The following is a 27,772-nucleotide window of genomic DNA, read 5'->3' as shown; positions in this document are numbered from 1 at the left end:
CTGTTACTGATAGAAGAGGCCTACAGAGATGACTTGTCATCTTAATTCAAATTTGCATGTTTAAAAGAGGATAGGCCTACTTCTGTTGAAGCTAATGGGAATTCTGCAATCGACTCAAGGGGCAATATGTTGGGTCCCAATGTGCTGTTTAATTTACATGCTGTATAAGGCACAAATACTAAGGCCTTGGTTCTGGTTTCAAATACGTGGGTGAGCAGCCCACTTAGCTGGTAAAACTAACTGCTGCCCCTAAAAAGGAAGTCCCGCAACTGCCCTGATAGGCTTCATGGGCTCCTTTGGACGTGCAGTGAGGTTGCTCTGACATGCTGTAAATCCAGCGGGTCAGAGCAGACTTGATTAATTGAGTCTTTTGGAGCAAGGAAATAAATGCATTCCAGCAGCCTTCAGCGTGACGTGCTTCAGCATCCCCACCCTGAAAATGGCAGTGGAGCTCTTTAAACTAAAACTTGTTTGAGCTTTAGTTCAAAACGCCCTGCCACCATTTTTCAGCATGGGGACACTGATGCCCTTGATGCTTGGGCACTTTTAATTAGCGCGGCTCGCTAAATTAAAGCTCCCCTCCCCCTGCCTCCCGGAGCACTATAAATGCTCTATGTTTCCAGATCTGAGACCAGTGATCCCCAGAATGTGCAAACATCAGGAATACGAACCCCAGCTGTTTGTGACAGTTCCCTGTGATATTCCCCAAAAAAGGAAAGAAAAACCCAGGAAGCCTAGGAACTCATTTTTTTCCCTAAAGAAATGAAAAGCAGTCATTTTTACATCTGATATCAGGAACTGTGGTTTTAGGAAAAAGCTTATGACTTTCAGGATAAGGGATCTTGGAGTCATTATTGACTCCAAGATGAACATGAGCCGCCAATGCCAGACCGCTGCCAGCAAGGCCAGCCATACCTTGTCATGCATCCAAAGGTGCATCTCAAGCCGGTTCAGAGAAGTGATACTCCCCCTCTCTGCGACTTTGGTCAGGCCGCAGTTGGAGTACTGCATCCAGTACTGGGCGCCGCACTTCAAAAGGGATGTGGCCAGCCTGGAGAGGGTTCAGAGGAGGGCCACCCGGTTGGTGAGAGGGCAGCAGGACAGGCCCTACGAGGAGAGGCTGAAGGTCCTGAACCTGCTCAGCCTCAGCAAGAGGAGGCTGAGGGGGGACCTGGTGGCTGCCTACATGTTCATCAGGGGGATCAACAGCAAATAGGCAGAGCTCTTTTCTCCCCAGCACCACCTGGGGTGGCAAGGAACAATGGTAATAAGCTGATGGAGAATAGGTTTAGGTCAGAGATCAGAAGGCAATATTTTACAGTTAGGGTGGCCAAAATCTAGAACCAGCTTCCCAGGGAAGAGGTCCTCACCCCTACCTTTGGCAAATTCAAGAGGAGGTTGGACGATCACCTGTCTGGGGTCTTGTGAACCCAGCATTCATTCCTGCCTGTGGCATGGGGTCAGGCTAGATGATCTGTTCAGGTCCCTCCTGACCCTAGCTACTATGAAACTATGATAAACTGAAAAAGCTGGTTTATGTTGGAATCTACTTTAATTTGTAATATGTGGAGTCAGGCTGGATTGTGGCATTTAGCATCCCTGCGCTGTTGGGAAAGGGGAGGCACATTGCCTAGGGGATGCTGTGGAAGGGTCATGTCACTGTCTAGAAGGAGAAATTTGTTTCTCCAACATTTCCACTTAATAAGGGGCTTGGCAGTGCACTCCCCAGAGTTGGCATGAGGTGCCTGCTCTCCTCCATTTTTTGTGAACACACAAGAAGACGCCAGGAGTAGCCTGGTCCTCTGTGATAATGTAGGTCATGTTGTGCAATGTCTGACAAGACGAGATGAAGAATCTAGAGGAAAGGAAGGATTTGGGTTTTAAAATTAAGAAAGGGAAGGGATTAATACTGCTAAGCATAAAACCAAGATGCCTCTTCAGAGTATGAGGAAAATTAAGGAAGAGTTTTGTCAAAATAGTTCAATTAGTAGCTATTTAGGATCAAGTTTCTGAGGGGAAAAAGGGCTGTATCCTGAATCTCAATCAAGAGTGGATGGCAAAGCCAAGGTAATTCATGTCTACCTATGTATGTGGGTATGTGTGTGTATAGGAGAACGTGAAACATCCCATACCATGCCGCATACGGAAGTGCTGCTGTGAGATGTCATCCTTTTCACAAACTCCTGCAGCTGTTTATTAGGTCTTTGAAACCCAGAAGAGGGACTGTGATGTCAGTCAGATTTATCTGTGAAGATTTATCCTCCAGCCCTTCAGAAAGGTTTTTCCTGAGGTTGGTTTATTTATCATTTTGTTTGACAAATCCTCACTTCTGCTGGCTAGAAAGAGATGAATAGTAAGGATAAACTATCCAAGCTGTGTAGTATTCAGCAGCCCAAGGACAGGTTGCCTGAAGTAGCCCTTAGGAATCAGGCAGTATGAAGTTATAAGTATTCATAACAAAAGGTACTATGTGAATTATGAAAAAATCCCTTTCATCCACAAGAGAGACCCAGAACTGTGAGATGGCAAAAACATACTAAGTTATTTAGCCTGTTCTTCTGCTGATTAGAGCTGGTTCAAATTTTTTGAGTGGGAAATTTTATGACCAAGAAAAACTTTCACTCAAAATATTCTTTTAGTTGAAATTTACATTCTTTGACCAAACATACAAAAATTATATGAAATTACAACTATTTAATTTTTTCATAATTTAGTCCCTTCAAAAACAAGGGTGAAGGGAGTCTGTTAAAGATGAAATGGGAAAGATAAGATTATAAGATTATAAGCTTTTAACTTTTTTTTTCTTCACCAGAAGAATATTTTAAAGTCAGAGATGGGTTGACAGGGGACAAAGGGACCTTATTTCATTTTATTTTGCTCAAGAGAGAGTGTGTGTGTGTGTGTGTGTGTGTGTGTGTGTGTGTGTGTGTGTGTGTGTGCGCGCATTGGAGGGGAAGTGGATGTTAAGATAGGAAGTGAAAGTTGTTTCTGGCCAAATTTTTCTCTATTTTACTCCCTCCTTCTTTCCAGTGGTAAAAAAGAAAGGTTGAAGGAAACAAATAGTGTTAAGAGTAACAAATATGAGAGAGAGAGAAGGGGGAAGGGAAATGTAAAGTTTATGTTTAAAATTAAATTGAAGGTTTTGTTTCAATTTTGTTCTTGGGGGGGAAAAAAAGATCTTGGAAAAATTAGAAACAAATGCTCAGAATTTTTATGCAAATTATAAATGAAATTTTGATACTCTTGTGTCAGCACAGCATTGGTCCTTGTTGCATGTTTTCTATATCTTCCCTAATCTAGTTTTCCATGAGACTTCCACCACTTCCCTTGGAAGCATTCCATAGCCTATGGTCTCATTTACATACATGCTAAATATGTACTTTTAAATCAGTTTAGTTAAATTAACGGAAGCTGGTGTTTAGATATCAACTGCCAGTCCATTGCTTCCCTTTCTGCCACGTCCACAGAAGATACTGAATTTTTAACAGACTCCAGGTATGAATTTTAGGGTAGCTATTATGAAGAACTTTCTCACTAGGAGGGTAGTAAAGCACTGGAACAGGTTACCCAGTGATGTTGTGTAATCTCCATCCTTGGAGGATTTTAAGACCTAGGTAGACAAAGCCTTGGCTGGGATGATCTAGTTGGTGATGGTCTTGCTTTGAGCAGGGGTTGGACTAGATGACCTCCTGAGGTCCCTTCCAGCCCTAATTTTCTATGATTCTATCACTGGGAGAGCCTCAAGAAAGGCATTCATTCATAAGGCATGCAAAGAATTTCCAGGCTTCTTCATGAAGAAACATCAGCACTAGTTTAATGAAAATAATAGAGAAATACAAGCTGTCATTGACAAAAAAAGCAGAGCCTTCAAACTTTGCAGAATGTTATCAACTCCAACAGAAGCAAGACATTTAGGACACCTATACATGTGCCCAATGCCTGCTCAGATGCATGCTAATTAGCACATGTCAAAGCAGGCTCCATTAATTGAGTCTTCTGGAGTGTGCTAATTAGTATGCTCCAGCAGCCTTGGTGACCCATGTATTCCGCATCCTGTGCTTCAAAATGATGGGGGGTGGGGGTGGGGAGGTGCTTTAAAACTCATCAAACAAGCTTTAGTTAAATACCCCCACTGACATTTTGAAGCACAGGATGCTGAATGCGTGAGATGCTGTAGCTGCTGAGAGCCTCTCTAATTAAAGCGCCATGTCCCCCCACCCAGGAGCACATGTAAAGATGCCCTTATTGCCACAGGAAAGCCAAGACCCAGAAGAAAATTTGAGAGCGAAGAACAAGTGTTGGGAGGATAAAGAAAAAGAGATTCAAAGAGATTCCATTCTACATCTCATTGCTGATGGACTTCCATCTGGAGTCAGCATCCAGTATTACATGGATAAGAATCTCTTTAACATCAACCAGTTACATTCCAAATCTAAGATAGCCAACAGATCCATTATTGATCTTCAATCCATTGTGATTTTTGTGGTGTATGCCCACCTAATTGAAGAGTTCCAAGTTACTTTTGACTGTTTCTAGTGAAGCATATGAAATGCCTTGACTTGCTGTCAACTTCACAGAAACCAAAATACTTTACCAACCCACCGCTAACCAAGCAGCTTCTCCTGCACATATTACAATTGGAGATCGATCCCTGGAGAATATTTATCATATCCCGTACCTGGGTAGCCATCTTCCAATAAAGTAAATGTAGACAACGATATTCAAGATTAGATAAAATCTAACAGTGCTGCCTTTGTACATCTCTGAAACTATATCTTTGAAGATCAGGACCGAAACAAAACTTGTTTGCCAGGCTGTTGTCATCTTTTTCCTGTTGTAAGACTGAAACTTGGACAACATATTGGAAACGCTTAAAAACTTTGGAACATTACCATCAGTAGTAATGTCTTCAGAAAATCCTCCATATCAATTGGAAGGACAGAAGAACAAATGCCAGTGTTCTGGCTCAAGCAAACACCACCAGCATTGAAGCCATGTTTGTATGGCACCAACTCCATTGGGCAGATGACATAAGGATGTCTGACAACTGGCTCTCAGAACTGATGGTCACCACTGATGGGCAGCACTCTAGAGGTAGGCAAAAGAAGAGATTTAAGGACATCTTGAAGGCTGACCTGAAGAAAAGTGATATTAACATCAATACCTAGGAGAATGAAGCACTGGATCATCCCCATTGGTGCCATGATGGACAACAAGGCATCTATAATTTTGAGCAAATTTGCCTCACTATGGAAGCAGATAGACAAAAGAGACAAAGGGAAAGAGCTGTGACACACTACCACCAAGAGCTGTTCCTTCCTCCTGGAACTGTTTGCCATGTCTGCTGTTGAACATGTAGATATTTGATCAGCTTCTTTGCTCATCATCACCAACTCACTGATAACTTCCCTATTTACTGGGAGTCTGTCATTCTATCAAGGGACTGCTGATAAGAGGATGAGCTGGGAGATCCCTTGATGGGTGCTGCAGGAGGTGTGAGAAGGTAAGTGAGGTGTGAGAAGATAAGCACAGGTCCAGGCTCTCCTCTCCTTGCCCAGCTCCTTGCAAGGAGGCAAGCACTATAATAAAATAGTTTTTTTTTTTTAATTGGGCACCATTCTATTCCCACAAGTTATGGAGGGATGCCTTGAGTCTAGTGTGGTGTGCCTTGAGTCTAAAAAAGTTGAGAACCATTGGTCAAAGGCTTTACTTGTGGTCTGAGACCATGCCTTGCTTCGGTAATTAAATTATGCAAATGACAAGCTGCAAAAATGGGGATCATTTTCTGCTTTGGAAAGGATAGCTAAGTTCTAGGAGATGTTCACTGAATGTTAGTTTCATTGCCATCAACGAGACCACTGGCTTAAGAAATCAGGGCTGGAATTGTGTCTAAGAGCCTCTGGAAACTCATCCAAAACAGTATCACAGACTGAAGGCGATCATGTCTCCTGTTTCGTGATTTTTAGACTATATGGGTAGATTTTTTTTTTTAACTTAGGTTTCTACTTGGGGGCAGGGGGGGAGACCATATAAACCATATTTTTGTTTTTGATTTTGGTTATTTTCCTGTCCCTTTGTCCTTAGCAAATCCTTGCTTGGTGTTAAAGCTCATGTTACTGTAGTTGCAGGAAGGATTTTATTACTTCTTGATAATAGTGACCTATTAAAAAAGAAGAATGATGTCCCTGCCCCAAGGAAGCCAATGCCAAGACAATTGGATTCTGTCACTGACAGCAGAGAGGCTAGGATTTCACATCGTTTATTTTGCATGCCATGAGTGCTAAAGCAAAGGGATTCTTTTTCCCCCCAAGTATCTAATCCTTCTGACTCAGTCTCAGTGCTGTTTTGCTACTCAGCAGCGGGGAAAAAGACAGATGTCATTTTAAAGAAGCAGAGCCAGCTATTGGACTTGGAGAGTGAATCTGCAGATGGTTCATTGTGGCTATGGGATGCAGATGTATTGTGCATTGACCTTATATGGGCATGTTGCGAGGAATACAAGCAGCATAGCATAGCTATCACAGCCTGATGCTGTGTGTTTCCTTTGGCAGTGATTCTCTGATAAACAACATTCAGCGCTACCAAAGTCTGTTAACAATGCTCAGCTCCCTTTTTTGAAACAAAGGACTGAAAAAAAAAAAAAAAAAAAGCAAATAATTTAGCCAGAATGGCTGAGATGAGATCTGTCTAGCCTGTCCTGACAGTGGCCAGAGGAGGAAGAGACTAGAACCCTTTAGTAGGCAGCTGTGAGATAATCTGCCTGTAAGTGGGTCACTTTCCCTGCTGCCTTAGCACAAGCAAGTAAGCTCTGTTCTGTTTCTCAGGCCAGTTTTTTCTTTCCTGGTACAACCCTGGATTTACTACAAAAAACTTAAGCCTTGTGTCCTTTCTGGACATTAGGAGAGGGGTGACTTAGTTCTGGCTTTTCCTCAGCACAGCTACCTGTCCTCTCTCCCCTCAGCTCTCTCTTCTTGAGTTCTTAACCCTCTTTGTGGCTCTACCCACATTAGCTGGTCATCACTTCCAGCTAGCCTCCGGTCTCCGAGTCAGGCACACTATTACCCACTCACCCAGTAGTGTCACGGGGATGATGAAAGGAAGAGGAACTGAGGGCAGCAGCCAATGCTGCCGTGGACACGAAGCTGCCCAACTGCCTCTGCACTGACTATCTGCAACAGGGTTCTGAGTCCTTGAGGAGCTGAAAACCTCCTTATATGGCCCCTCACGTTGGCTCCTGTGCTGATCTTTAATAGCTGGAGGTTGACTTTACTCCTGAAGCAGGAAGCTTAATGGCCCTTACAAAATGTTTACCAGTAGGTATATTCTAACTCTAGGTAAGCTAGTTATCCATGTGACTGACCAATCCACAGTCCTAGATTTCAGGGCTGTGTTCCAGTGTCCCCTTCATCCCAAATTTGAACAACTGGTCACAGATCAGTGCCAAGCAGCATCCTGATAAGGGCTAGTGTTTGCAAATTCTGCAACCCACTGGCTTTGAAACTGTCTAGCTGATGTCAATTTTAGGGTGGCTAATAACCTTCTGAATAGTGTCCAGGTCTGTGTCCTTGATTTTTCTTCCTGAAACTTGAACTCTTATGAAGCAGAGGAGATGTTTTTTTGGACTGTGAGATGAGTAGGATAGGGGTGGACTGATAAAGATTTTCTTGGCTGTCACAGGATGGGGTCCTGCAGGATGGCCGTGATCTCCCCAAGGCCCCCTTACCATGCCAAGTTGGCCCAATGGGCACCCTCTGTTCTCGCCCGCCACGTCTTTGATTGAATGATTGATAGGGAGGCTGCCTTTAAGTCCTCTTGGACGTGGTCTTGATTGATTCTCTGGACCCCGTGGGTTTCCAGACCTCTGGTGGGTCCCGTTCCAAGATAGATGTCATAACGGGTGTTTTGGGGCACCCTAGCCTTATGGGCTATGCCTGGCTCCAACCACCCTTTTACCATGCCCCAAGCCTCGCAGATGGTACCGATGTTGTCCAGTCTGGGCCTTGTTGTAATTTGGCCCCCTTGTCCTCCCTGGGCTCTCTGCAGTCCTGTCTCGCTCTGCGCCTCACTGGCACCTGGGTCTGTGCACCCCGAATGCCGCACTCCCTCTGGCGCTAGGGTCCCCATGTTTCTATGGGCCCCCAATGAGGCCTCCTCCTTCCCCTAGTAGCCCCACCCAAACCACCGGTCTTATACAACAGTAAACAAAACACAAGCCCCTGGGCTGTAACATAAATTCAAGCCGTCCAGCTACAACATCATTCAAACCATACTGGGGGATGCTCTGTCCCTCAACAGTATCCGAAGCTGCTCCTGCAGTCAGGCCTCCCCACTTTGCTTGCTCTGGGACAGCTCCTTCCCCCTTGGCTGCTGGCAGGGAACTGCCTTCCTGGCCTCAGCCCTGGGGTTTATATATGAGCCAGGCCCTGACCTTTCCGGTCAGCTGACCGCTGGCAGGTGTGGGCCACCAGCTCATCCTGGCTGCCCTAGTAACCAGCAGCTGGGGCTTCCAACTCACTGCTAGGGCTCTTCTCCTAGCAGTTTCAGCTCTTTAGAGGAGATAGGCACCCTAGTGCCCTGTGACATTGGCTGATACTGGTACTGATGCCGACGATTAACTGACTATATCAGCCGATGCTGATCCAATAACCGATATTTAGTAATAGTGTAAGGCATTTTAAGTTACTAACATAAACCATTTTTGTTTGTTTGTTTTGCATGTATAACACCAACACACATACCTCCTGCCTGCTTCCGCCCTTGATAAGCAAAGCAGTGATGGCCATATTCCCATGCACGTTGCCTCCTTGCCCATGGCTCCCACCTGCAGCCCTACTCCCCATGCAGCCTGTGCTGCTGTTCTGGGTGAGCAGGGTGGATCTTCGCATGGACAGCAATGGTGGGTGTGTTTAGAGCCCCAGAGCACATTGCCGCCTCAGCGCGGCAGGCCCCATATAGCTGAGCTCCTGTGGCTGCTGGGGAGAAGCCTCTTTTGCAAAGATGCCCAGTGCCCGGCCAAGCAGAATGTCCCTTGTGTGGTGCCTCACCCTACGTCCCAACATCTGCAGCCCAACATCTACACAGCAGCCCTGGTGCTTGGGCGCCTGCTGTGTAGACAGTGTTACCATGCAGCAACAGCAGGAGCCAGTAATGGTGTGTTTGTTGCTCAGCGTGGTGCCCTGTGACTGCTCCCTAGTGCCCCCTCCTCTTCCCGGTACTCGCCGGGACCTGTAGTCTGTTGCACCTGTAGCTGGGCTAGTGGCAGGGTGCGGGACTCAGACTATGCTGGCCAGGGTGTTCTGGGCAAGCAACTGTAATTATTGGCTATGACGACCAAAAAAGCTAATGCCCGATTATATAATTTCTTCTTATATTGGTGCAGATCTGATAGCCAACCGATATATTGGTGCACCCCTAATAGTGGCTGTTCCAGCCCTTGCTCTTTAAACTAGTGATGTGCACGTACTGGCTTTGCATCTTCTTTTGGAGTATTTCATCAGCAAGACTACCTGTTTGAATTACATGCTTCATTGTTGAAATCAGAGATGGAAAAGGCTTGTTAGCATGCCCACTTCCCCAGCCTCTATGCACACTTCACTAAAGAACATGTTTCCAAACCTCTTCAGTTGTGAAAACGGCAAGCCTTTCTTTTACTCCTTTTAGTAGGGTAAAAAAGATGGGTAAAAGTGTCCTCCCATAGACAACTTATTGCCACAAGCAGCAACAATACCTTTCAGGTAGAGGTGGTCTACTCATCTCAGAAAGGTCATGTTGCCAATCTGGCAAGTCGTGCATGTAGCCACCATATTGGAATCCAAGATGGCTGTCATTTATTCACATTTTGGTCGATATTTCAGCCCCCACTAGGGTTAGAAAATGAATTCCATTGACAAGGCCAACATTGTATAAAAATGAGGAGATCAATCATAACATTTCCATTACAGTAGGCATATTGGATTCCAAAATGGCAAACGCATTAGCATTTATGTATTGAATCAATGTAATTAAAACCTAGTAAACAATAATACTAAAACCTCACAAATTCTGTTAGTACAAATTTTATAGCAGGCCTGCAGTCCTCAAAACTTTATAACTCAGGTTAGCCTACTTGTTCAAGTTGCATTGAATAAGATGATATATATTTTTTTCATTTCAGAATGCAGTCAGAGAAGTTGGATATAAATAATACATAACTCAGTGACAATAAACACACAGACATATGTTTGGCTCGAGGCAATAGGAAAATGTAATAGCCTAATCCAATGGTAATATAATGGTAATACAATAGTGTATATATAACATTAATACAATGGACAATCACAGTTTTTCAGATCTCTTCATCACTTGAATCTATTTCTGGATCTGTTTCTGAATTCCTGTAGTTATTATATGGATTGCAACATGCTGTCTCATAGCACTCGGCCGGGAGTGCATGGCACATTAACCTGCTTGCATGAGCCTGCGGGTCCCCAGCATTCTGTCCTGCACTTGTAACTTGTTATCTGAAGGTATTTTGCTGGCAGTGATTCAAGCGTGTTTATGATAGGAACATAACAGACATTTTTAGCTTGCCAACCACACTGGTCTGGTGATGGCAATGGTGGATTAGGTTCAAATGCACTTCACAAAACAAGACTTTGATAATTGGCTCTATATACATGGCGCACAAGGAAGTCGTGTGTAGGCAGAACTTTATCCAGAGCTTTTAAGTAAGATAAACCATTTCTGTTAGGTAAACGACAACAATATGGAAGCCTCCCAGTTAAATGATTACTCATTCAGTTTCTTGTGGTTGAGCACACACAAATTTATTCGCTTTGCAATACAAATGTTATAACTGTGCTGTTGTCCCAGGTATCCTGCAATTGTTTTGCATCTCATGATGACAGTCCAAATGGTGTTGTACTCAGATGCTGGTGCAGGCAGTGTGGGACAAAAGCTAACAATAGATGGTGGTGAAGTATCATGAGTTGCCTACAACAACATCTACCGACCTTAGTAATCAATTTATACCCTACTATTTGGGAGACTGTTCCATCACTAAATCTACCTCGTTGTCAGGATAGTTTTGCCGATGTTTAGACTCTGCTTGGTTTCACTCTAGTACCCTTCATCATAACCCTTTCTACCATACCAAGTTTTCTTCTCCATTGTGTCCTTGTTTGCACCTGTGTAGTCTGTATAAATTGATGCTAATTCAGAATGGGATCACTTCATGCCCAACATACAAGATAATAAAGAATCAGGCCCTTGCTGTTTCCAGCCTCCAGATACTTGTAGATGAATAGCATGTCTCTCTTGAGTCATTGTTTGGGCAACTTAGCTATATTTAGCTCCTTTATTCTGTCCTGTGAGTGAATCCCTTCAGCTTCACTAGTCATTGTATTGCTTTTCTTCGGTCTCCCTTATGTTAGCTGATTCTGTTCGAGAGGGAATGAAAAGGGGCAGGAATAGCTCCAGAGGAGGAAACTTATAACTGGATTTCCTCATTCCTATCCTCATTCATTTCACTGTTGATGTCCTGCAGGATTTCTTCCTGTTAAGTGTCAGGGTATATGGATGGAAAGGTGTGGGGGGAAGAGGAATCAAAGCTGTCCCAGTATGTGTAGGTTAAAAGCCAGAATGCAGTTGGGTACTGCTTACAAAAATTCTTTGGCTTAGCTTTTCTGCTACTGGGAGATTTGCAGTTGACTTCAGTGATGCTAGAATTAGGTCCGCCATGAGTGTGTTGACAAACCCCACCCTTGATGTTTTTACAGTAGCTCCATACTCGGTGGAGAATTTTTATGCATCCATTTGTAAGAGAAGGCAAGGTTTTTCCAAGTGCATGCTGGCAGAAGGCAGCAGTGGATTTGTGGTCTTTTGCTTCTTATCAAGTTCAGAGAAGATGATGAAACTCTCTGGAAAATATTTATCAAAGGTCCTGTCTGGGTCAGATCTGCAGATGTGTGAGTTTGTTCCAGCCAGGATAGCAGCTGTTATTTATGTTAATATTTTTCTCTGCCTGAGAATATAAATGGAGCAATGGTAATAGGTAGGTAGTAACACAGATGCTGGATTTTTGTGATGATGAGAGCTCAGAACATGTAATGAAAATCACAGCCGTGTGTACAGGATTGTGCATAGCTGCAATTCTCCAGCTGGAGCTTCCTTACTGCTGCACAATTTCCTACAATTCTCCAGTTTGTAAAATGACCCTGACTGAACTTTGAGGGGAGAAGACACTTGTAACCAAGAGCATGAGCCTCCAGCACTCGAGCTAAAGGGAAAAGATTGTTAGTTAGGAGCTGTAGCAGGCATATTACCTTCTGACATGGTCAAGCCATAAGGGAGGAACAAATGCCCACTTTCACTCAGCATGGGTAATGTGTGCTTCCCAGTCTCCCGCAGCTTTTGCATCTAGTCCCAGAATGGGGAAGGCCTGTATAGAACAAACCTGATAGAAGTAGGTCAATATAAAATGCAGATAAAAGCTTTTGTAGGCTTGTTCAATGGTCTTGCACTGAACTAGATGTGGGAGGGTAACTTCTCAGCCCAGGACTTGAAGCGTCACGTGCTTCTGCCATTTCCCTGTCTATGTGAATATAAGATGCTCATGCACAAATTAAACTCCTGGGCTGGACTGACAAGAAATACTGTGCGCTAATGTAGTTGTTTGTTTTCTTTAATCAGAGTGGGACTTGTGTTCATTGTTCACCTGGTTTTGTTTGCTTGGTTCCAGACCATTCAAATTGGTCCTCTTTTTCTCCTCAGAATCCATTCTCTCTTTTTGTCTATTATCCTCAAAGAAGTTTGGCCTATTTTTCAATTTAAATCTTCAAGGTAACTTTTATCTCTGGCAAAACTACAAGTTTCTCTCCAGCATGATTGGCTTCTTCCTTTCTATGGAGGGCGTGGGAGTTAGGTTCTAGCAGCTTCCTCTGTGGATCCTGGAGGGAGTCACAGAATCATAGAAAATTAGGGATGGAAGGGACCTCAGAAAGTCATCTAGTCCAACCCCCTGCTCAAAGCAGGACCAGCCCCAACGAGGTCATTCGACCCAGGGCTTTGTTGAGCCAGGCCTTAAAAACTTCCAAGGATGGAGCTTCTACCACCTCTCTAGGTAACTCATTCCAGTGCTCTACCACACCCCTAGGGGAAGTTTTTCCTAATATTCAACCTAAACTTCCCTTGCTACAACTTGCAACCATTGCTACTTCTTCTGTCATCTGCCACCACTGAGAACAGTCCAGCTCCATCCTCTTTTGAACCCCCATCAGGTAGTTGAAGGCTGCTGTTAAATCCCCCCTCAGTTTTCTCTTCTTCAAACTAAATAAGCCCAGTTCCCACAGCCTCTCCTCAGAAGTCATGTGTCCCAGCCCCTTAACCATTTTTGTTGCCCTCAGCTGGACTCTCTCCCATTTGTCTACAACCTTTCTGTAGTGGGTAGCCCAAAATTGGATACAGTACTGCAGATGTGGCCTTACCAGTGCAGAAGAGAGGGGAATAATTACTTCCCTCAGTCTGCTGGCAACATTCCTACTCATGCAGCCCAGTATGCTGTTAGCCTTCTTGAAAACAAGGGCATGCTGCTGAGTCGCACCCAGTTTATTGTCCACTGTAACCCCCAGGTCCCTTCCTGCAGAGCTGCTGCTTAGCCAGTTGGTCTGAAGCCTGTACCAGTGCATGGGATTCTTCTGTCCTAAGTGCAGGACTTTGCACTTGTCCTTGTTGAACCTCATGTTATTTCTTTTGGCCCAATCCTCCAATTTGTCTAGTTCACTTTGAATCTTAGCCCTACCCTCCAGCTTATTATACCCCCAGCTTGGTGTCATCTGCAAACTTGCTGAGGATGCAATCCATCCCATGTTCCAGATTGTTAATGAAGATACCGAACAAAATCAGCCCCAGAACCGACTTCTGGGGAACTTCACTTGATACTGGCTACCAACTAGACATTGAGCCATTGATTACTACCCGTTGATCCCAATTATCCAGCCAGATTTCTGTCCACCTTACAGTCCATTCCTCTAACCCATACTTCTTCAGCTTGCTTGCAAGAATGCAAGAGTGCATGGCTGTATCAAAAGCTTTGCTGAAGTCAAGGTATATCATGTCCACTGCTTTCCCTGCATACACAGAGCCAGTTAGCTCATCATAGAGGGCAATCAGGTTGGTAAAGTGTGACTTGCCCTAGTTGAATTCATGCTGACTGTTCCTGATCACTTTATTCTCCTCCAAGTGCTTAGAAATGGATTCTTTGAGGATTTGCTCCATGATTTTTCCAGGGACTGAGGTGAGGCTGACTGGTCTGTAGTTCCCTGGATCCTCCTTCCCTTTTTTAAAGGTGGGCACTATTATTTTCCCTATTATTTGCCCTTTTCCAATCATCAGGAGCTTCCCCGATCACCATGAGTTTTCAAAGATAATGGCCAGCAGCTCTGTAATCATATTAACCAACTCCCTTAGCACCCTCAGGCTTGTACACATGGGCTTGTACACATCCAGCTTTTCTAAATAGTTCCTAACTGTTCTTTCACTACTGAGGGGTGCTTACCTTCTCCCTAAACTGTGCTGCCCAGTGCAGTAGTCTGGGAGCCCAGTCAGTAGTCTGGGAGCTGACCTTGCTTGCGAAGACCACGGTCAAAAAGGCATCAAGTACTTCAGCCTTTTCCTCGTTGCCTCCCTCATTCAGTAAAGAGCCCACACATTCCCTGACTTCCCTTTTGTTGCTGACATACTTGTAAAAACCCTTCTTGTTGCCCTTCATGTCCCTTGCTAGCTGCAACTCCAATTGCACTTTGGCCTTCCTGACTTCATCCCTGCATGCAACACACAGGTAACCCTGGCTCAGTTACCTTCCCAGAGCAGGATCTGGTGCCTGGTTCCTCTTCCTTTTTCTCCTCTTGGTCCCAGCAAACTGCTTGCAAACTGTCTTCTGCTTCTGCCTGTTCACTGAGTCCTTTTCTTGAAGTCTCTAAAACCCCTTTACCTTTGTGGACTCTTACCCCAGAAAGCACTGGTCCCCCAAAGTGAAAAAAGGCCTGAAATGCACACTGCCTCAGGAGCAACTCGGAAACAAATGTTCAAGGGCTCTGTGCAGGGCCTGTTCCTTCAAAAGAGAGGCTCAACTTTTGCCTTTGGCAGTATTAGGGAGTTGCACTTCCTTGGTGCTCAAGTTTCCCTGACTGATAAGTCAAAGTGGTCAGGAAAGAATCAGCAGAGTTCAGGTGCTCTCTATCCCAGCCACAGCATGATCCTATATCCTGTGTACCCTTGGAGTGGAGCAGTGGGTGTTAGAACCAGCTGCTTAGGATTTACAGTACCTGAGAATTTCTATACACTGCAAAAATCTTGTTGGTCTAATAAAAGATATCATCTCTACTGCGAATCCTGATGGCCTTTTCCTCTAGGCCAATTACGGGTACAACCTGGATACCTGACACATGGAAGATATTGAATTTTAGCTGATTTAAAAAAAAAAAAAAATGAAATCTTCATATGTTCCCAAGCAGGAAGCAGCTGCGACCGCCTGAAACCTGAAATCCTGCATCTGCCTTTGTTTCAAGGTAATTTGCATCATCACAGATCCTCACAGGAGGTGAAAGGCTTTATATCAGCTATGAATTAACTGCCCAGAGGAGTTTTCCATCTACTGACTATTGAAATCCTATGAAATATGAACTGTCATTCCTACCCAGGAGAACTTTTACAATCTTTTCTCCAATGTCTGATGAAGGGTGTTTGTGCTCGAAAGCTTGCAATTAAAGATATTTTTTTTTTGCAAAAATCTTGTTGGTCTAATAAAAGATATAAAAGATCCACAGTTGGATTTGCTGATGAGAGAATCAAAAGTTAGGTTATTTGTCTCTCTAACTGCTTTGCCCTCTCAAAAGCCAGGACAGCTGCAAGTGGATTTTGTCGCTTCTGGTGGTTTGTCAACAGAATTGCTGAGTCAACACCAATACTGTGAGTCCCGATTGCCTATTCCTCTAGACCAATACAGCTACAACCTGGAACCCTCTGTATGCTGAAGAATTTTTAGTTGGCCAGTCCAGGTTAGATTGTATCCACTATTCCACCTGAGGGGCTGCTAAAAGCGAGTATAACTTTGGTCACAAATTGTTCTAAAATGTATGCTGAACTGTCTGCTGGAAGCAGGCTTTAGATCTGATAGCTAGAGAGATTTGACAGGTGCTCCTACCAAACTGTAGGTTAGTCCCCGGCAGAAATCCATGACCCTGGACTCCTGTATAAATTTGAACTGGTTGGCAGAAATACAATGAGACGGCTCTCTGTGAAGAAAAGACTTTTATTTTAAACCAAACAGAATTTTGTTTGCGATGTCATATCATTTTGATGAGGTTTTATGTTTAAAAAAATAGGGAAACGTGATTATTGTGCATCATGAAAATACACTTTCAAAATTGACTTTATTTTATATAAAAAATTAAAGGGTTTTGAAATCCAAAATGACCTGAAATGAAGGGGTTTTGGGAGGCTTTTTGTTTGTTTGTTTGTCTGTTTGGGTTTTTTGATCATTTAATTTTTGGAAATGTTGCCCCTCTGTTCTGATTTTGGCCAGAAAAATGATTTGAAATCTCACGTTTTCCAGAGGATGGAAACTGCATTGAAACCACATATAAACCGCCTAGGACAGGGATGGTTTTAATGGACAAGTCAGCAAGATACAGCGGACAAGACAGACAAATAGGGTCTGCCTAGGAGGGGATACAAAGTAATGTAATAAACTGAGTTAAGCAGAAATTCAGAGGCTTGCTGATGTGATATGCATTATTCTCTGGCATCAGAGAAATGGGCAATGTCAGAACAGCTTTTACCCTAACATTTCTTATTTCCGTCTTGGCAAAACCTAGGTATGAAAGCACCCAAGTATTTTTTTTTTTTTTACATATCTCTAGCCTCCTACCAGAAATGAAAATATGGTATATTTCTTATTTTTTTCTGAAACAGGTATCCTGATCTCTTGACAATACTCTTTGGATTCACCTACCCTGCTTTCTAACTCTTCTGCTCACTGTCCTTAAATGGTGCAGTATAGAAGACTGACAGTATTTAGCTTCCTAGACCTGCTCCCTATTATGTTCACAGTTGGATTTGCTGATGAGAGAATCAAAAGATAGGTTGTTTGTCTCTCTAACTGCTTTGTCCTCTCAAAAGCCAGGACAGCTGCAAGTGGATTTTGTCACTTCTGGTGCTTTGTTAACAGAATTGCTGAGTCAGCACCAATAGCAAGGCAAAGGGCTGCCCTAGGCCACACCTATGCAAACTTGCTGAAAGCTATAGAATTTTATTGCCATGATTAAGGATGAAATTTGGCCCAGAGAGTCTGTCTAGGGTCATGTTGTGAGAGACAAGGAACACCCTTTGATATTCTGGTTTGAGTTCAAGCTGTCACTTGTAACAGGGGCCCCAACATTCAATTTATAAGATGGGTAAATTTGATTTGGAAGCCAGTGATATGAGAATGGAACTCTGCCTTGGTAACATTACTTTGGTTTTTCAAGGGAGGATCACATTTGGTACCTCTCCCAACCCCATGTTGACCGTATGTGGTTGCAGTTAATTGCAGAACTGAGTCCTGAGGTGGTTGCCTATAGACCCTGTAAACTGGTATAATTTCACTAGGCCAGCTGTGCCACTTAGCTGAGGAATTGAGCATCCCCATGCTCCTACAAATTACTCCATAATGGATGACCACACCTGCCATTCCATTTATGCAAATTACTTTAAAAATAGGTAGTTGAAACTACAGCAAAGAAATAAGCAGCTAAAAAACTGAGCACTTGCATGTCCCATTTGTTTTGTGTAAGTTTTCAAGCCCCGTTAATTAGTCTAAATTAAGATGAAGTGCCTTCACATGAATGGATAATGGCCAGAAATAGTTCCCTTTTTCTACTCGTGAACGTGCACGGCTGTTCAAATTTTAGAAATTACTCTAATTAAAAATTAGTGCTGGACTAATTTAGCTTTCTTTGTTAATTGGAACCTAGAAGCAGAATCAGCCTTCTGAGTTGTATGATAAATTTGTTGGTATTTTTACAAAAAGCACCTGATATTTTAAAAGTATTTTCTAACCAGTCTTGTAATCTGCTGCCCCCTCATTTACCACACCCAGATAATCCTGCTGGTGAAAGAGAAAGGAGTTTTATCAATTAGAGCATAAAGCTGTTCCATACATGGTTTTTGTTTTTTTATTTTAAGGATTGTCACTCCAGAGGAAAAACTTTGAGAGATGTGCTGAACAATTTAATAAGGATCTAAGCAGATCCCTAATATGAAATAGCCTTTCCAAGATGACTGTTAAAAACCTGAGTGGGCTGACTGCTTAAAATTGTCCTTGCAATTGTTCAACTGACTTCCAAATAACTTGTCCCTTCTGCTGTTTCCATAAAGTCTTTTTTTGTACTTGCTAGTTGCAGACATTTGCACATTTGTGTTTGGATTCTCTAGGAAATTAGGGGGTGTACTGATAAAGATTTTCTTGACCAATACTGATAGCCAATTATTGACAAGCTATATCGACCGATACTGATTCAATAGCTGATTTACAGAAATGCAGCTGGGCAGCTTGGAGAGTAGTGTCCTGCAGGTAAGTCTGTGGAGGGGAAGCAGGGGTGCAGATCAAGGCCACCATGGTGAGGGAGGGAGTGGAGTTAGGGTAGGCGCTGCCTAGCCAGGGCCATGAATGGGACCCTGGGCCAGGGCATGGGATAGAGCTATGGGTGGCTTGTCCAGGGGAGGTGGTGGGGGTGGGGAGGGGGGCATTGCTTCCCACCACTGCATGCACTCCTGGGCAAGGCATGGGGGGCATGTGCCTCACCGGATTTGTGCACAGGGTGGAGGCTGGCTTCCTGCTACGGGCTCAGGGCCAGGGGCTGCGTCAGCTTCATGCTGGGAGTGGGGCAGGCTTATCTGTGTGTGGCGGGGAGTGACGACAGTGCTGTGAGGGGTGGCTGCAGAGAATTTTGGGGTGGTTATAGCCTCCAAGCTTCCCCCAATGCCACCCTTGCTCAGGCACTCTGTTTTGTTGCCTTTCCCTTGGGAGCCCTGTGTCAAGAGGCAGGTTAGGGGCATGTGGCTGGCGCGGGGCTCCCGAGTGAAAGGCAGCAGAGTGGAGTGCCCTGAGCAGTGGTGGCGCTAGGAGGGAGCTTGTGGGGGCTATAGCCACCTCAAATTTGCCCTAGCCCTCCCGTAGCCATCCGTCCCAGCACTACTTTTGCCTGCCCTGCACAGCTGAGGCTGGCACCGCCCCTGACCTTGAGCCCGCAATGGGCAGCCTGTCTTCACCCTATGCACAGATTTGGGGGGGGCACATCCCTCTCATACCTTCCCCTGGGGTGCTTGCAGTGGTGGGGAAGCCGCTCCTGCTCTCCCATCCCCCCATTCCCTCTGGATGAGTTGCTCATGGCTCCATTCCACTCCCGGCCCTGGGGTCCCATTCACTGCTGTGGCTGGGCAGCCCCTGCCCCACTCCCTCCCGCCCTCCCTCCCCGTATGGGCTTTGATCTGCCTCCCCCATGTCCCTCCGTACCACAGACTTCAAGAGCAGGACACTGCCAGGCTGCATTCCTGGCCACGTGCGTGCGTGTGGCTGTGTTTACCCAAGCGGCCTTTATTGGTGGCATTAGTGAATGCTACATTGGCCAAAAAAAAGCTGATAGCCGATAATGTTAATTTTCCTTTTATTGGTGCTGATCCAATATGGGATGGATATATCAATGCACCTCTATAGGGAATTCTCCTGCATGAAATCTTAACTCTGTTCGAACTCTAGGAGTTCTGGCATTGACCTCAGTAAGTTAAGATTTCACTGCCTGAGCTCAGACAGCTAACACAAGGCCTAAATACCATTTATGTTTCACTTTAAGCTCTGTTTAAAGGATCCAAAGAGAGATTTAGCCTTCTGTCTCTGTAGGGGCGTTGTTCTGTTTTTGTGTACATCTGAGTGTTATTTCCATGTTAAACTGATAGCAGTAGCAGTCCTTAGTGGACTTCATGGAGTTGCTGGCATTATTCCCTCTGCTTGGGGTAGGGTTTTTGTTTTTTATTTTTGATTAAATTGATTATGATGTGGACCGCATGGATGTGAGGGAGGTGTGATGGAATGGTTTTTTTCCTTTGCCGATGGCATGCACAGGATCTGGTGCTCGAAGGTGAAGCTAAAGAGAAAGTGGTTTCCAGTGAGATGTAGTTTCCTAGTTGTTGGGGGAGGTTGAACACTGAAATGGATTCTGCTATGTAGGAGTAGGCTTCGGTAGTAGTTGTGGGTTCCTGGAGCACTTCTGAGGAGGCACTTTATAATAAAAATTAAAGCATTTTTGGTCTAGATGTGAAGTTAAGGAAGACTAGGCTAGGTAGCTATGATGACCCTTTTTGGGCTATGTTTTCTTCCCATCTTTATCTGCCTTCCTGTGGAGCTTTCTGTACTGTATTCTTATATAATAAAGGGCTCTGTCTGTCTGTCTGTCTGTGTGATGTTCTTGGAGTACTCTGATTGGTTACTGAAACAGTCAATCAGAGTGTTCCGGACAGGAGGTGGCAGTGCGGTGGAGCGCCGCCATGATGGTGGGGACGGAGGGGATGGAGAGGGGGGCACTGGCCTCGCCCCCTTTCCCCCCCCCCCATCCTGCACCCTGGAAACAGTGGCAATGGGGGCAGACAGAGTGGGAGGGGCAGCGCAGGCTCTGGCAGACTGCCTGTGATGGAGTACAAATGGTGGCCCTTTACAGGTGCCCTGCCCCCTGGTCAGACAGCCCCACGTGGGCTGTGAGCACCTGCAGCAAGGAGCGGCGGGCGAGAGGCTGCTTTTCCCCATGCTCAGCACCAGCTTCCTCTCTGCTGGTGAGCAGGGGGTCAGGGCTCTACGCTGCCCCCTGCCTGTACCGCAGGGCTGGGAGGCACTAGGTGTGAGTGGGCGGGAACATGGGGCCTGCACCGGTGTCCCAGGGCTAGTGCCAGCGGGGCTTAGAGCAGGGTGGCAGGAGCGCGGGGTCCCAGCCGCCAGGGGCTCTATGAAGCTGGGTCAGCTCCCTCCTCTCCCTGCTGGTGCAGCCCAGCCCAGCTACACAGACCCCTGCCAGCCTGTGCCCTGCTTTGGACCCCACTGGTGCTGGCCCTGGGATATTGGTCCCAAGATGGTGACCAGGGGGCGGGGCACCTGTAAAGGGGCAGGGCTACTCATGCAACCCTCAACAGCCTGCCAAAATTGGGCAAGCGGCCCTCCACCCGAAATAATTGCCTGCCCTTGATCTAGTACCTGTATCAACAGGTACTAGCTAACCGCGCAGTAGACTAATGTACTATGCAGTAAATGCCAAGTACATGTAAATGGTGACACTTTACTGTGTAGTAGAATAGTCTACTGAGTAAAGCATCTCATGTAGATGCACCTTCTAGGGGTCAGGAATAATCCCGCCCCCACAAAGGCATAACTTTTCTTCTTTTTCTTTCTTCACCTTCCTCTGAAGCTTCAGAAGTTGCCCACAGTTAGACAGCAGATTGACAGGGCTAATGCTTCCATCAGTCTTGAGAAATCTTCTTTTGCCTAGATGGAGTGTCTTGCTAACCAGCTTAATGCTTGACCAGCAGTTTTCAACTTTTTAAAATAAGAGTACCCATTCTGACTCAATTTCAACTCCTGTACCCCCTTATATTTTTTTGCTTGTTTTTAAGGGGGAGGGATAGATTGAGGCCCCTGTGGTGAGGGAGGGGGTGGGACTGGGGTAGGTGCTGTACAGCCAAGGTGAGGTGGACACGGAACAGAGCTGCGAGTGGCTTGACTGGAGGGCATGGAGGGGGGGAGCAGATCCTGCTGCTGCGTGTACTCCAGGAGGGCATGAGGGGGTGTATATCCCTGGATCTGTGCGCAGGGCGGGCTGGGATCAGGGTAGTGCCAGGCTCTTCCCAGTGGGGAGGGGCCAAGATGGGCTGCACTCGGGGCAAGCTGTCAGCGGGCCTACAGGAGGGGCTGCAGCCACTCCAGAATTCACCATATCCTTCCCAGCGCCGCCGCCACCCTGCCCGAGCGCAGCACAGCTCAGGCCCCACTCTAGGAAGAGCTCGGCACAGCCCCGGCCCACAGTGGCGGCCCACACAGATCTGGGAGCATGCGCCCCGTGCCCTCACAGGGGTGCACGTAGTGGTGGTGCTGTGGGGGGTTTCGCACATGACAGTCGCCGGTGCCGTCGCCACTCACCGCCCCATGCCGCCACCGTCACCACCACTTGCCCCCATGCCTGCGCTGCTTTCCTCTGCAGGTTGCTGATGGACCTCACACCCAGCCAATCGTGCGTTGCTTGTCAGCAGCCCACAGAGCTGCATGTGTGACTGGCCATGGGAAAGTGACACAGGCACAGCGGCAGCATGGGGCAGTGGGTGGCGACAGTAGCAGTGGCCGCACATGCGAGCCCCCGAGTCTGGCTGGCCGGGTGGCACCTGTACGGCCCGCAGAGGGGCGCCACTGCCCTCGCCCCCTTGGCCCTGCTCCTGGAAGTGGGCACAGAAGCACACTCCCCTCCCCTCCACCATTCAGACCCTTTCTGCTTTCCAGGAAAGGGGTCGGGGAGGTACTGTGGTGTGGTGTGCTGTGTGGAGCCAGCGGCGTCTGGTGTGCTCCTCCCCCTTCTCCCCCAGGTAAGAGGTGAACTGTGGGAACACACTGGGGGAGGCACTGACACCATGCACTTCATTCCCACCCACCTGCATGTACCCCCTACGGCCTTTCTACCCTGGGGGTATGCATACTCCCGGCTGACAACTCTTGTGCTAGACTAATTGCCAGATATGGGGTCCAGGAGGAATTAATCTCCACATCAGATTGGCAGGGATTGTGTAAAAGGCAAAGGAGTCTTTCATTTTACAAATCAGTCTTTCTTGGAAAGTAAGAAAAGTTTCAAGAATTTTTGCAGTAAATAGAACCATTCTTTAGTGAATATAGACACTTTCCAAAATTGCAGTAATTTGAGTTAAACTATCATCCAAACCTCACAGGCTTTTCATGCAAAATTAAACAGATATTTAAATCAGCAAAATTTTGCATTTTAAGTCCTTACTTCTGTTGAGAACATTTCCACTAATATAAAACAAACATTTTAACTGAAAAAAATCAATGAATGTGATGTTATATGGGCTAAAGGAGCTGTAATGCTTTAGTTCTACAGAAATAGTTAAAGCACTTTAATTTAAGGGAGTGTAGGCAAGCCCTTAGGGATCAAATGGACTCTTGAAAATGGGATTAGCTGCTTTTGAAAGTGTTGCCCATTGTCTCTTTATTATGCTTATTTTATGACCATGGGTGTCTGAGCTTCATTTAGCCCTTTTTTTTTTTTTATTCCACAAAGGGAATCCTTCTTGACATTATATGGGGCTCATGGGCCATTTAGTATAGGGTCTTTAATCTCTTGTGTCATTTTACACTACCTGGCACAGAAAACAAAATAATTCAGTTGCCACCATATGACTCCCAGAGGTGATCCCTAATGTTCAGTGTTTGGGCACACAGGTCTGGCAAACTCCATTTGGCCTTAGTGAAGAGGTACACAGAGGAAACAAATTGCACAGAGGAAACAAATCCAAACAACAGCACTTCTGTTGGGAATCAGAGGAGGATGTCAAGGGCTAAATGAGCATGGAGTTTCTCTAGTGAAATCAGTGGGGCATATCAGAAGAATTGGACCACCATATCACTCCCAGAGGTGATCTCTAACATTCAGAGTCTGGGCACGCAGGCAGACAGCAAGAAAAGGTGCGTCCTATCATTTGGTATAGTAACAGTGTGTGCAGTCTTAGAACCTAGTTAAACACTACCTGTTCTGTGCGTATGGCTTTTGTTTTCCAGGGTTATTGATTCAGCATCTTTCACGAGCATCAAAGTATTTTTCTGAGAGAGAGATCCTTTAAAATATAAGATTGCAAGACAAGTCATATGTTCAGTCTAGGCTACATAAGCTTTTGTTGAAAAAGCTTAGAGATAATCAGAACCCCTGAAGGATGCACTCGCTGTTTCTTGGTTTAAGCTCTGGTAAACACAGAGCATTGCTATTTATCTCCCACTGCAGCAGCAATAGACAGGCTCAGCTTCCTTTGTCTTTTCTTACAGATTTCTCTCTTTCTCTGTGCCGCATATGAAGTGAAAAGGCTTTAGAACACACTTGAATTTGCCTTAAAAATCCTCCTGCAAAAATTTTCCTTTTGGCAGATTTCCATTTATTAGAATTTTCTCTTTTCCTTTGCCCCCCTTTCCCAAGACAGGTTCCTGAGGTAATAAAACCTTTTCAGCCTGTGAAGTCGCCTTAATAGTCCTCCTTTCTTGACTGTATTTTTAGTTAATTTTCAATTCACTTACCTATATTGCATCCCTCTGTGTGTGTTCCCAGGAGATGCTAGACTGTAACCTCTTACACTACAGTTCAAGGGCTTTCAGAAAATGTATGTGGGGTAAATTAGGCAAGACGGAAACTAACTAATGCTAATTCATTCACAAAGGTTGTATTATCCAGCCACTCTACCTTTTTTTAAAGAATAGAAGCACCTTATACCAGGGTTCCAGATGATATTAATATTCCCAGCATGAAGGTCCTTAATTGCATGGAATATATCTGAGCAAATCTCCCCTCATTGCAGTGCTCAAGCTCCAGGAATGGAAAGGTCAGAGCTAGTGGAATCAAAATATGTCTTTCTAATTTTACTAGCATAAGTTCCTTAAAAATCCAATCAAACTGCCAAAATAGGGTACAAATGGAGAAGGCCATACCAGATGCCTGTTAAAGCTGTTATCTGCTCTAGCTATAGTTGGACGTTTTGTACTGAGATTTGCTGGAGAGGAAGAGATGGGCATACATGTAAACCCAGATTTTCTCCAATGCTGAGATCTAGTGATGGCTTCTTGATACTCTAGGCTGATCCATGCCTAGCATAATGGGAGCAACCTAAGGGCTGCTGTAGTTTCTGCTTGCTGTTAAAGGCCCCAAGGAACCCTGTGATCCAGCCCAATTACCTTTCTGCCCCTTGACCCATACTCAATGACAAGATGGGGCTTAGTGGACTGCTGTGCCAGCTCTGTGATAAATGAGAAGTCCTCCATAACAAAAGAAATCCCTGGAAGCTAGATCTGGCTCCTTAATTCTTTTTACTTCTAGAGCAGTGGTGCTCAACCGTTTGTTTTTGTGCATCAGATGAATGGTGCAGGATTGGTCCGCAGGTTGGATTGGACCCTGTGTGCCAGGTACAGGGCCCAGGATCCTGCCCAGTTCCAGGTGCCATGATCAAGACTCTGGGGCCCTGCACCACCTCCATCCAGCCGCACGTGCCAGAATTGGGACTCTGTGACCTCATGCTGCCTCTCTCTGGCCCTGGGCACCAGTATTGTACCCGCACTGCTCTGCACCCTGCTTCTAGCATGCAGAACCATGGCCTGAAGGGTTCCGCATGGACCTGTGGGGAGCTTCATGGGCCAGATGACCTAGAGTTGTAGGCTGGATCTGGCTTGTGGACCAGGGGCTGAACACCCTTGTTTTAGAACAACACATACAGGCCAGAATGCAGGAGAGAACCTGACAGGTTAGGCACATACTTTTTGGAAAGTAACTTATTGTCTTACACACAGTGATGGTGATCAGTAAGCTTGGGGGAATAGCCACAACAATACATATTTATGATGACATTGCAATGGTGCTAGTCTATAAATAGGCAAAGCAATATTCCTCTGAAGGACCCTTATGTATTTTCTTATAATGTAATCAGTTGCTTAACACATACGATTCAAATCCTTCCTGAAATGGTTTGTGGTGCTCCACTTGGACTTATTGGGACCAAAGACAGGTTGTAAATCGCAGAACAGCCCAATTATTACTGGGTTGGTGTCTCAGGACACCTCAGTGCCTGCTCCTAGAGAGGAGAAGCTGCCAGGGAGAGAGCCCTGGCAGAGCCAATTGAGCACAGCTGCAAGTTGCTGGAGCAACTAAGGGGAGCCAGCTGCCTGTAGGGGGCAGGGCCTGGCCCTTATAAAGCCCAGGGCTGAAGCCAGGCTAGCAGTTCCCTGCCAGCAGCCTGAGAGGCAGGAGCTCCTGGAGTGAGGACGCAGAGAGAAGCCTAAGAGCAAGTACTGCGGTTACATTGAGCAATGTTGTTGGAGCCATAGGGCTTTGAGTTTAGTTATGGCCAGGTGGCTTGTAGTTATGTTATAGCCTAGAGGCTTGTACTTTGAGTTTATGTTTGGCTCTGTTGGTTACACCCGGAGGCTTGGGTGAGGCTGTAGGGGTTGGAGGAGGCCTCAATCATGGGTACCTCATAGGTGCCTCATAGGGACCCCATAGGGGTGGGGTGCTCTAGCACCAGGAGGGCGCATTGACCTCATAAAGGGCCCCATGGGAGTGTGAGGCCCCAGCGCCAGTGAGGGCACGCTAGGCCGTGAGAGTTGCAGGGCAGAGTCGTGGGGTCAGGTTAGCTCAGAGAGGAGCGGCTGAGCCTCATAGGTACCTCATAGGTGCCTCAATGGGACCCCAGAGGGGTGGGGTGCCCCAGTGCCAGTGAGGGTGCGGCCTAGCACCAGGAGGGCGCATCATTCTCATAGCGCCAGTGAAGGCGCAGCTTGCACGCCAGTGCAGGAGCAACTGGCAGCGGGGAGCACAACCAGTGGGTTGCGGGCGCAACCAGTAGGTTGCAGACGGGGGACGTAGACCCTGGATCGCGTGCGGGGTACATAGACCCCAGCCCTAGAGAGAGGCTTTCATTGGGAAGCCCAGGGTGGGCGCAGCGAGCCCCAAAGAGGGGGAGCGCCACATTGCATTATTGGGAAGCCCAGGGTGGGCGCGGCAAGCCCCAAAGAGGGGGAGCGCCACATTGCATTATTGGGAAGCCCAGGGTGGGCGCAGCGAGCCCCAAAGAGGGGGAGCGCCACATTGCATTATTGGGAAGCCCAGGGTGGGCGCAGCGAGCCCCGAAGAGGGGGAGCACCATATTAGGGAGCCCAGGACAGGCACAGCAGATGCCAGCAAGGGCATCACTTGCGGGGTGCATAGACCCCAACCCCAGAGCGGGGCCATATTGAGGAGCCCGAGACAGGCATAGCGAGCCTGGCCGCAGGCTAGTGTGGCAACACCCCTCGGACCGAGGCAGGGCGCTGCGGTTGCCCCCGAGAAGACGGGGAGTAGCAGCGCGGGGAGCCGGGGTCAGAGAGGGTACCCGAGCGGTTGGCCTGAAAGACTGGAGGCCCGCTAGAGAGTCCCTGAGCGGGACCACACTGTCAGGGAAGGCCCAGAGTGGGCTGGTCGAGAGTCCCAGTTAGAGGCTGGGTATTAGAGAGAGCCCAGAGTGGGCTAGATTGCAGGGGAGGCCCAGGAGTGGGCGAGAGTACAGAGGAGGCCCGGGAAGCGGGCGTGCAGACATACCAATGTCTATTACATCTGCGAGGCTTGGGGCGTGGTATCAGGGGAGGTAGGAGCCACGCATAGCCCATAAGGCTAGGGTGTCCGGGGAATACCCACCATAGCGGGAGACCCCCAGGGGGTCCAGGAACACACGGGGACAGAGGTCCCGAGTAGCCATGCCCAGGGAGTCATAGGCAGCCTCCCAACCTTATATTTACCAACAAGACGTGGTGGGCGAGAATAAGAGGGTGCCTTGGGCCGGCCTTGACACAGAGCGAGGGACCTCGAGGAGATCACGGCCTTCCGGAAGGACCCCGCCGTGACAGTTGGGTTTGCTACGATCTGGGGGAAAATATTAGAGGGTTTTTTTCTAGTGAACCAGCAAGATTCTTGCAACATGACAATTG

The 27,772-nt window shown here is 46.5% G+C and overlaps 1 protein-coding gene across 2 annotated transcripts in view; it reads left to right on the top strand.

Moving 5' to 3' along the window:
- PLPPR1 (phospholipid phosphatase related 1) overlaps window positions 1-27,772 on the top strand; it is a 251,523-nt gene that overhangs the window by 79,535 nt on the left and 144,216 nt on the right. Inside the window, exon 1 of one of the 2 annotated variants that reach the window (XM_059724611.1) lies at window positions 26,059-26,098. The exons of the other annotated variant lie outside the window; for it this stretch is intronic. The gene's annotated coding sequence lies outside the window, so the exon portion shown is untranslated. Of the gene's footprint in view, window positions 1-26,058; window positions 26,099-27,772 lie in introns of those variants that run through there. 2 annotated transcript variants of the gene reach the window in all.

This window comes from Alligator mississippiensis, chromosome 3 (genome assembly GCF_030867095.1).
Source record: "Alligator mississippiensis isolate rAllMis1 chromosome 3, rAllMis1, whole genome shotgun sequence".
NCBI lineage: Eukaryota > Metazoa > Chordata > Crocodylia > Alligatoridae > Alligator > Alligator mississippiensis.
The sequence above is the reverse complement of the archived record's forward strand: the minus strand, read 5'-3'. Positions and strand labels throughout refer to the sequence as shown.